The sequence below is a fragment of the Pteropus alecto genome, unplaced genomic scaffold (assembly GCF_000325575.1).
Source record: "Pteropus alecto unplaced genomic scaffold, ASM32557v1 scaffold45, whole genome shotgun sequence".
Lineage (NCBI taxonomy): Eukaryota > Metazoa > Chordata > Mammalia > Chiroptera > Pteropodidae > Pteropus > Pteropus alecto.
The window spans coordinates 1,937,681-1,946,292 of record NW_006442491.1 but is presented as its reverse complement, the minus strand read 5'-3'; positions in this window follow the sequence as shown (position 1 = coordinate 1,946,292).

Genomic DNA, 8,612 nt, shown 5'->3' with positions numbered 1-8,612 from the left:
CAATCTTACAGCAACAAAAGCCAGAATATTGGTAGGTATATAATCAGCAAGTTAAAAAGTCATTTTCTTTGCATTGGAGTTGCTAATGTCACAAGGCCACCAACTGGCCCAAGACTTAGGTTCAGGATGAGACTTGTAAATCTCTAGTCCCATCCTCCTTCAGCTCTTAGTGCATCCGCCAAGTTCTTCAAAACAAGTCACGTGGGGGCAGTTGAACAATTTCCTTCTGATCAAGTAGTAGATTATTGTAGTCCTGTAATAAATCTTTAAATCAGTCTTACTTCTCCAACTTTCTTTCTTTCTTTTTCCTTCTTTTTGAGTTGTTTGGCTATTCTACATCTTTTGCATTTCTACATGAATTTTAGAGTCAGCTTGTCAACATCTACAAAAAAGCCTGCTGGGATTCTGATTGAGATTTCGTTGAATCTCTAGATCAATTTGGGGAGACATCTTACCAATCTTGAGTCTCCTGACCCATATTTCTCTTTATTTACTTGGATCTTCTTTAATTTCTCCTAGCAATATTCACAGTTTTCGGTGTACAGAACTTGTACATCTTTCATCAGATTTGCCCTAAGTATTTCATATTTTCGATGCTATTATAAATGATATTTTTAAATTTCCAATTTCTTATTGTTCATTGCCAGTGTAGTGAAATACGATCAATATTTGTAAATTGATCTTTTATCCTACAACCTCACTTAGTTCTCACTTAGTTCTCAGCAAGACAGTAGAAACCAGAGGTCAGACACAGCCTGGTCTCCCTGCTCCCCTTTAGCCAGCTGAGAGGATATTTGTCATGTAGTTGGCCATGAGTTGACCAATCTTTCTCTGTCTTCTGTGGGACCTTGAACAAGATAATCAACTTCAAGATAATAATACTTACCTTGCTGCATTATATTAAAATCGATGGGATTATGTATGTTAAAAGGCCACCCACAGCAAGCACTCTGTACATGCCTCATATTCTAAGCCCCCTATGGAAACTTTTGTGCTCCCAGTGCTAAGCACCCTTTAGATCCAGAGTAAGTGCTTAAAAAGTTCTTACTTGTTGACCTATCGTGAAGTACTACATTAAGGAGTCAAAGGCTTTGTTCTTAGATGATGTAATGCTATTTCTAAATATAGCAGATTGTTTCAGAGTCCACTTCCATTTGGTCCATCCTGGAAGTTACCTTCATAGTTTCTGTTCAGTCAAGAGCACCCTGCATCTCTCTACCTGAGGGTGTTCTTTGGTCCTGGGGCTGATTGGAAGAGTGTATGGAAGACTGGAAACACTAGGGAGTTAAGACTCCAGAATCAATCCTCCACCAATGAGTGATGGGAGTGGGTAGTTAATAAAAACTCTGTTTTCTCATTCCTTGATCAGGATGATTCTCTTCCATCCTACATGATCCCTTAGTCATCCCTGTTGAATTGAGCCACCATTGCTTAAAGTAGTAATCTGTTCATTAAGGCACCTTATATTTGCTTCCTTCCCTTCCCTGATTCACCTCCCCACTTTCTCAACCACTTCCTGGGATCACCTCCTAAATAAACTTGTACCCTGTTTTCTCATTCCTTGATCAGGATGATTCTCTTCCATCCTACATGATCCCTTAGTCATCCCTGTTGAATTGAGCCACCATTGCTTAAAGTAGTAATCTGTTCATTAAGGCACCTTATATTTGCTTCCTTCCCTTCCCTGATTCACCTCCCCACTTTCTCAACCACTTCCTGGGATCACCTCCTAAATAAACTTGTTGTACTCAAAAACCTTGTCTTGAGATCTGCTTTGGAGAATTGAACCGAGACAGGTCACTTGACAAATGATCAAACTGGGTAGAAGCAGAGCTAGTGTTATAATCCAGGTCATCTGGCTCTGGATTATGACCTTTAGTCTTACTGGATATGGAGTAACACTCTTGAAACAATGATAACGCAATATTGAGCAGTATATACTTGGACACTAACACTGTCCGACTGTCATGCGGTACTGACTCTGCCATGCTTTTCTCCTAAAGCTGGAATTACAAAGTACAGATCTGACTGTATGTGATTTCAAGCATCACATAAATAGCTAATGAATTGAAGGAGGGGCTCAGGTGCATGTCCCTGAAGCCAAGAAGAGCTAATTTCTCTAAGATAATGGGATAATAGTGGTATGAAGTATTTGAAAATCTAATGGAAATTAGGGAGAGGAGGCTTAAACCAGTGGAGCACATCTGTAAGTATGACTTAATGATGCAGATTTTAAAAAAACCCAGAGATATCTATCCGTCAGCAGCATTTCCTGAACTGCATGTTTCTGTAAGCTTGGCACATGTATACATTTGATGAATGACCCACTAATTAGTGCTGCAGTGGGGTGGCACCATGGTGTACCAAAAAGATGCCTTTATTAAATCAATTTTAAAAAATCAAATAGAAGTTACTGTGTTAAATGTCACCACTGTCAATATCATAGTATATAAGATAAAAATAAGTCCATCAAGAGAGGACTAATGAAATTATTTCACATAATGTCCGTAAAATGAAACACTACGTAGCTGCTAAAAAGAATAGGATAGATTTATTGGTCTCCATATACTGATATAGAAAGATCTGCAAGGTATGTTAAGCAAAAACTCAAAATGCAGAAGTATATAAGAATACTACCATTTATATATTTTTTCTTTTTTAAATAATTTTTTTGTTTTTCAGTTATAGTTGACATAGAATATTATACTAGTTTTAGGTGTACAACGTAGTGATTAAACATTCATATAACTTATGAAGTGATCACCCCAATAAATCTAGTACCTATCTGATACCATATGCAGTTATTATAATATAATTGACTATATTTTTATACTGTACATTCCCATGACTTTTTGTAACTACAAATTTATACTTCTTTTTTTAATATTATTTTTTATTTTTCAATTACAGTTGGAAGATGATATTATATTAGTTTCAGGTGTTCAGCGTAGTGATTAGACATTTTTTTTTTTTGTAACTTACAAAGTGATCACACCAATAAATTTAGTACTCATCTGACACTGTTCATAGTTATTACAATATTATTTACTATTTCCTTATACTAAACTTTATATCCCCTTAACTATTTTGGAACTACCAAACTGTACTTCTTAATCCCTTCTCCTATTTCACCCACCCATCTGGCAATCATCAAAATGTTCTCTGTATCTATGAGTTTGTTTCTGTTTTGTTTGTTTATTTTGTTCTTTAGATTCTACATGTAAGTGAAATCATAGAGCATTTGTTTTTCTCTGTCTGACTTACTCCACTTAGCACAATACCTTCTAGGTTCACCCATGTTTTTGCAAATGGCAAGATTTCATTCTTTTTATGGCTGAGTAATATTCCATTGTACATTGTACCACCTCTTTTTTATCCATTTATCCATTGATGGATACCAAGGTTGCCACCATATCTTGACTATTGAAAGCAATGCTATAATGAACATGTAGATTCACTTGTGCCTTTGAAGTAGTATTTTGAGTTTCTTTGGATAAATACCCAGGAATGGAATTACTGGGTCTTTCTTTGTCTCTTGTTAATAGTCTTTGTTTTAAAATCTATTTGTCTTATATGGTATTGTTACCCCAGCTTTTTTGTCTGTTTGCATTTTCATGAAACATCTTTTTCTCTCCCTTTACTTTCAGTCTGTGTGTCTTTCAATCTGAAGTGAGTCGCTTATAGGCAGCATATATAAGGGTCTTATTTTCTAATCTATTCAGCTACCTTATCTTTTGATTGGAGCACCTAATCCATTTACATTCAAAGTAATTATTGATAGATATGTAGTTATTGCCATTATATTATTCATAATTTTGATCTTTTTTTCTGTTGTCTTCTTCATCTTAAAGAAGTTCCTCTAGCATTTCTTATAATACTGGCTTAGCAGTGATGAACTCCTTTAGCTTTTCCTTGTCTGGGAAGCTTTTTATCTGTCCTTTAATTCTTACTGATAGCTTTGCCAGTGCCTTCTGATGTGCTAAGTTTCTGTTGAGAAATCAGTTGATAGTCTTATGGGAGCTCTCTTGTAGGTAGCTAATTGCTTTTCTCTTGATGCTTTTAAGATTCTTTGTTTGTCTTTAACCTTTGACATTTTAATTATGATGTCTCTTGGTGTGGACCTCTTTAGGTTCATCTTGTTTGGAACACTGCACTTCCTGAGCTTGTATGTCTATTTCTTTTACCAGGTTAGGGAAGTTTTTCATCATTATTTCTTCAAAAAGGTTCTCAATCTCTTGTTTTCTCTCTTCTCCTTCTGGTATCCCTCTGATGCCAGTTTTGGCATTTTTCATGTTGTCTCAGAGACTCCTTAAGCTATCTTATTTTTTCTTTTATTCTTTTTTCTTGTTGCTGTTCTGATTTGGTGTTTTCTGCTACCTTATCTTCTAAATCACTAAAAGATAAACTGCTTTGTCTAATCTACTGTTGATTCTTCATTTCAGTTATTGTATTCTTCATTTCTGACTGGCTCTTTTTTATGTTTTCTATCTCTATTTTTATGTTTTATGTTTATCTTTGTTAAAGTTCTCACTGAGTTCATCAACTCTTCCCCTAAGTTCATTGAGCATCCTTTTAAGCAGTGTTTTAAACTCTGCATCTGGTAGATTGCTTGTCTCCATTTTGTTTAGTTCTTTTTCTGGAGCTTTGTTCTGTTCTTTTATTCGGGACATGTTTCTTTGTCTCTCTGCTTTGGCTGCCTCCCCGTGTTTGTTTCTATGTATGAAGTAGCGTGATTAGGTCTCTTGATCTTAGTAGAGCGACCTTATAAAGTAGATGTACTGTGGGGCCCAGTGGCGCAGTCTACCTAGTCACCTGAGCTGGGTGCTCCAGGCGTGTCCCTTGTATGGGTTGTGCGTACCATCCTTGTGTAGTTGAGCCTTGGTTGATGTTTGCATGTCAGTTGGAGGGACTGACTGATCCTTGAGCTGATTTGTTATGAGGACTGACAGGTGACTACAGTGGAAGAGCTGTTGTGCAGAGGCTGATCCTATAGCACAGAATTTGCTTTAGCAGTGTTCTGATGCCTCACCAGTCTGCCCTTTCAGTGTGTAATTCTTGGATGTGGCCCCAGGTAACGCCCTGGCTTAGACTGAAGACAGCAACTGGGAGTGTAGACTGGTGCCTCCTGTGAGGGGCCCCACTGCTGGCCAAATTCAGCCACAGCCTATACCCCCCCTGGGGCCACCAGGCACAAGCCACCAAGCAATCCACAATGGCCACCACCCATGCCGGTCTTGGATGGGCCGAGCCATGAACAGAGGCCGGCTGCTGCTACTGCTGGGCTTGGGACTCTTCAGCAAGAGGTACAGGGCATTTCAAAGCCAGTTACCTATTGTTTAGGTTTTGTGAACCTTTGAGAGATTTTAGGATAGCCCACAGCATGAGCCAAGATAGGTCATTTGTATGGAAAATCAACTGGAAGTGGCTTGGGTGAGCCTGCAAGTTGGGAGGGGTAGGTTCTCAGAGAATCGCCAGGGCGGGACAACCAGTGTTAGTCAAGAGGATAGAGACTCAGATATAGTGCCTGCCTGCATATGCTGGATTGGGGGAGGGCTCGACCAAGAAACAGCGACCTCTGCCAGGACTTCTGTCTAGGAGAAAGCTGCCCCTCCAACCCTCGCCCTGAAGCTAGACAATTTAGTTCTTCCCTGTATGTCCCTGGCACCTTTTGAGCTGCTGAGCCAGTGCTGGATCTCAGCGCAGGTTCATCAGTGGGTAAGTCCATGTACTGGCCCTTTAAGAGGAACACCTGGGACTACCACAGCTCTCCTTCCAATTCAGCCACAATCTGCTAATTTTCACATCCAGATTTTGTGGGGCTTTTTATTCCCAGCACTGGAACCCTGGGTTGGGGAGTCTGTCATGGGGGTTGAGACTCCTCGCTCCTCTGAGGAAACCTCCTCTGCAGGCAAGATATCCCTTCCAACTTTTAACTGCTACACACAAGTGTGGGATTAGCCCTTCCTTTCATATCTCTGCCCCTCCTACCAGTTTTGAGGTAGCTTCCATTCAGCTAGACTTCAGGCGATTTATCAATGTGGTTGTTCTGAAGTTTAGTTGTAATTTTGATCTGATTGTAAGAGCAGGCAAGCACAGTGTTTATCTACTCCATCATCTTGACCAGATCCTATCATTTATGTTTTTAATAATATAATAGGTATATATACATATAGGTGTAGACATAGATATGTACTCAAAATAACTCAGGAAGGATAAGCTAAAAAATGGCAACTGATTGCCTCTGAGAAAAGAAACTGGAAGGCAGGGATATTTTCACTGTATATCTTTTCAATTGAATTTTGTATAATGTATTACTTTAAAAATAAATAATAAAATATGTGAGAGGTGTCTTAGAAGCCAGCCATTGTAGAAAGAAGCCAAACCATTGAATGATGCAGGACCATGTGAAGAGAAAGGTCCAACCAATTGCTATACCAACCCCCAGATACAAGAGTGAAATCACTGTGGACATTCCAGCCTCAACTAAGTTCCTGGTTGAAGCTTAATATGTACCCCAGGTCACCCAGCTGAGCACAGCCAGCCAACTCACAGATTCATGAGGAATAATAAATCATTTTTGTTTGAAATCGCTAAAACACACACAGAGGCACACAGACACATACAAAGAAAAAAGAAAAATACATGAGAGTAAAAAAAAGAGAGAGAAGAAATGTTGGATGCACAATGATGACTTTTCCAAAGTAGAATTCCAAGATAAGTGTGAGATGTTTTGGGGTCATTTTTATTACTGTTAAGAGACAGCAAATAGTTAACTGTGTACACAATAACAGTCCTGGATGAGGGCATCCCACAGTAGGGATTTAGTGGTACAGTAGAGAGCACATGGATTTAAATTCTTAACAAGTTTCTTCTTAACCCCCCGAACTGCAATTAAACAGTGATAATAACACACATTTTACAGAGCTCTTGTGAGGCTTGGAGATTATTCCCACAGATGATTCTATGGCTAAAATATAGTGGGTATAATAGTGGATATAATAATCACTGACTTCAACCACTAACCCTCCGCCTCAGCTGTATCAGTTACCTAATGCTCTGTAACAAAATGTCCCAAAATTTAATGGCTTAAAATAACAAGAATTATTTATTATCTCATGGTTTCTGTTGATAAGAATTTCAGAACAGCTCATCTGGCCAGTTCTCTCTTGAGGCTTCTCATTAGGTCGCAGTCATCAGGAGGTTGGATAGGGCTAGAGGATCCACTCCCACTCACTCATGTGGCTATTAGCAGGAAGCCTCAGTTACTCTCCAAATGGCTCCTTCCTCAAGACTGCTCAAGTTTCCTTACAATGTGGTGGCCGATTTACCCCAAGGTGAGACATTTTTGGATGTCACATGCAATCATACAAGTTAGACATGATTCAGTGTCAGAGGGAATTTCACAGGGGCATAAATTCCTAATGGAAAGGAACATTGGAGGGCTATTATGAGTTTAGTTGTGTACCTCCATATTCATACATTGAAGTTCTAAGCCCCAGTACTTCAGAATGTGACTATATTTGGAGACAGGCTCTTTTAAGAGGTATTTAAGCTATGCTTCAGGAGTGATGGGCTGGGATCCTTCCAATTGCCAGGGTTGACAGACACAAAAAGAGTGAAACTGAATCTCAGATTGAGGTTCTCAACTGAATGTCACCTACCGAGTCATCATCGATGAGTACAGGTGACCTGACTCCTCTGAGTGATCATGTGAGTTCAGGGCCAACAGCATTGATAAAGGGGGATAGAGAGGAAGCATAAGAAATATCTTTGAGAGACAGAAATAAATAGTAAGAAGCAGAACATGGGCCCTTACCTCTGACAACTCTCTCCATCTTCCAAAGGGAAATTTTTCTTGCCTTCTGAGGAAGTGATGCCAGCTTATCTTTATTGAGGGCTAACTACTAGGCATGATTCTAAATGCATCACAGACTACCACGTTTAATCTTCTCAACTCTTGCCTTCTGAGGAAGTGATGCCAGCTTATCTTTGTTGAGGGCTAACTCTACTAGGCATGATTCTAAATGTATCACAGACTACCACGTTTAATATTCTCAATGAGCCTGAGAAGAAGGCAATTACTATCACTACTGTACAGGTAAGGAATTTGAGGCATTGCAAGGTTAAATAATCTGCCCAAGGTCACACAGCTTATAAGAAGATGTGATAGTGTATACCACACAGAGGGGGACCTGCCTACGCCAAAATTCTCAACCTCTGTGTTCTACACTTTTCTAGGACACAATAGCAAGTGTTTGATGGAGCAGAGAGGGTGTTCTGTGTGGTGGTCACCATCCAGATGCCCCAGGAATGAATGAAACCAACATTTCTACAAAGACACAAGCCATGGATAATTGCAGATGATAAGAAGTGTAATGTTCAATACCCAGGGACCTGTCACCTTGTAAACATAAAGACATAGCTATCAAATTAAATGGTATTTATTATGCAAAACCCTTTGGTTTTAACCTGCCTGTGAGTTGTAAGAGCAGGCCTAGAGCATCCCTTTGTTTCCAATCTTTGTTGTTAGGAGTACTTGTTGAACCCTGATAAGTGCATCCAAGTGGCAAACAATTATGAAATCCACCAAATGATTTTTGAGGAGAATCTCA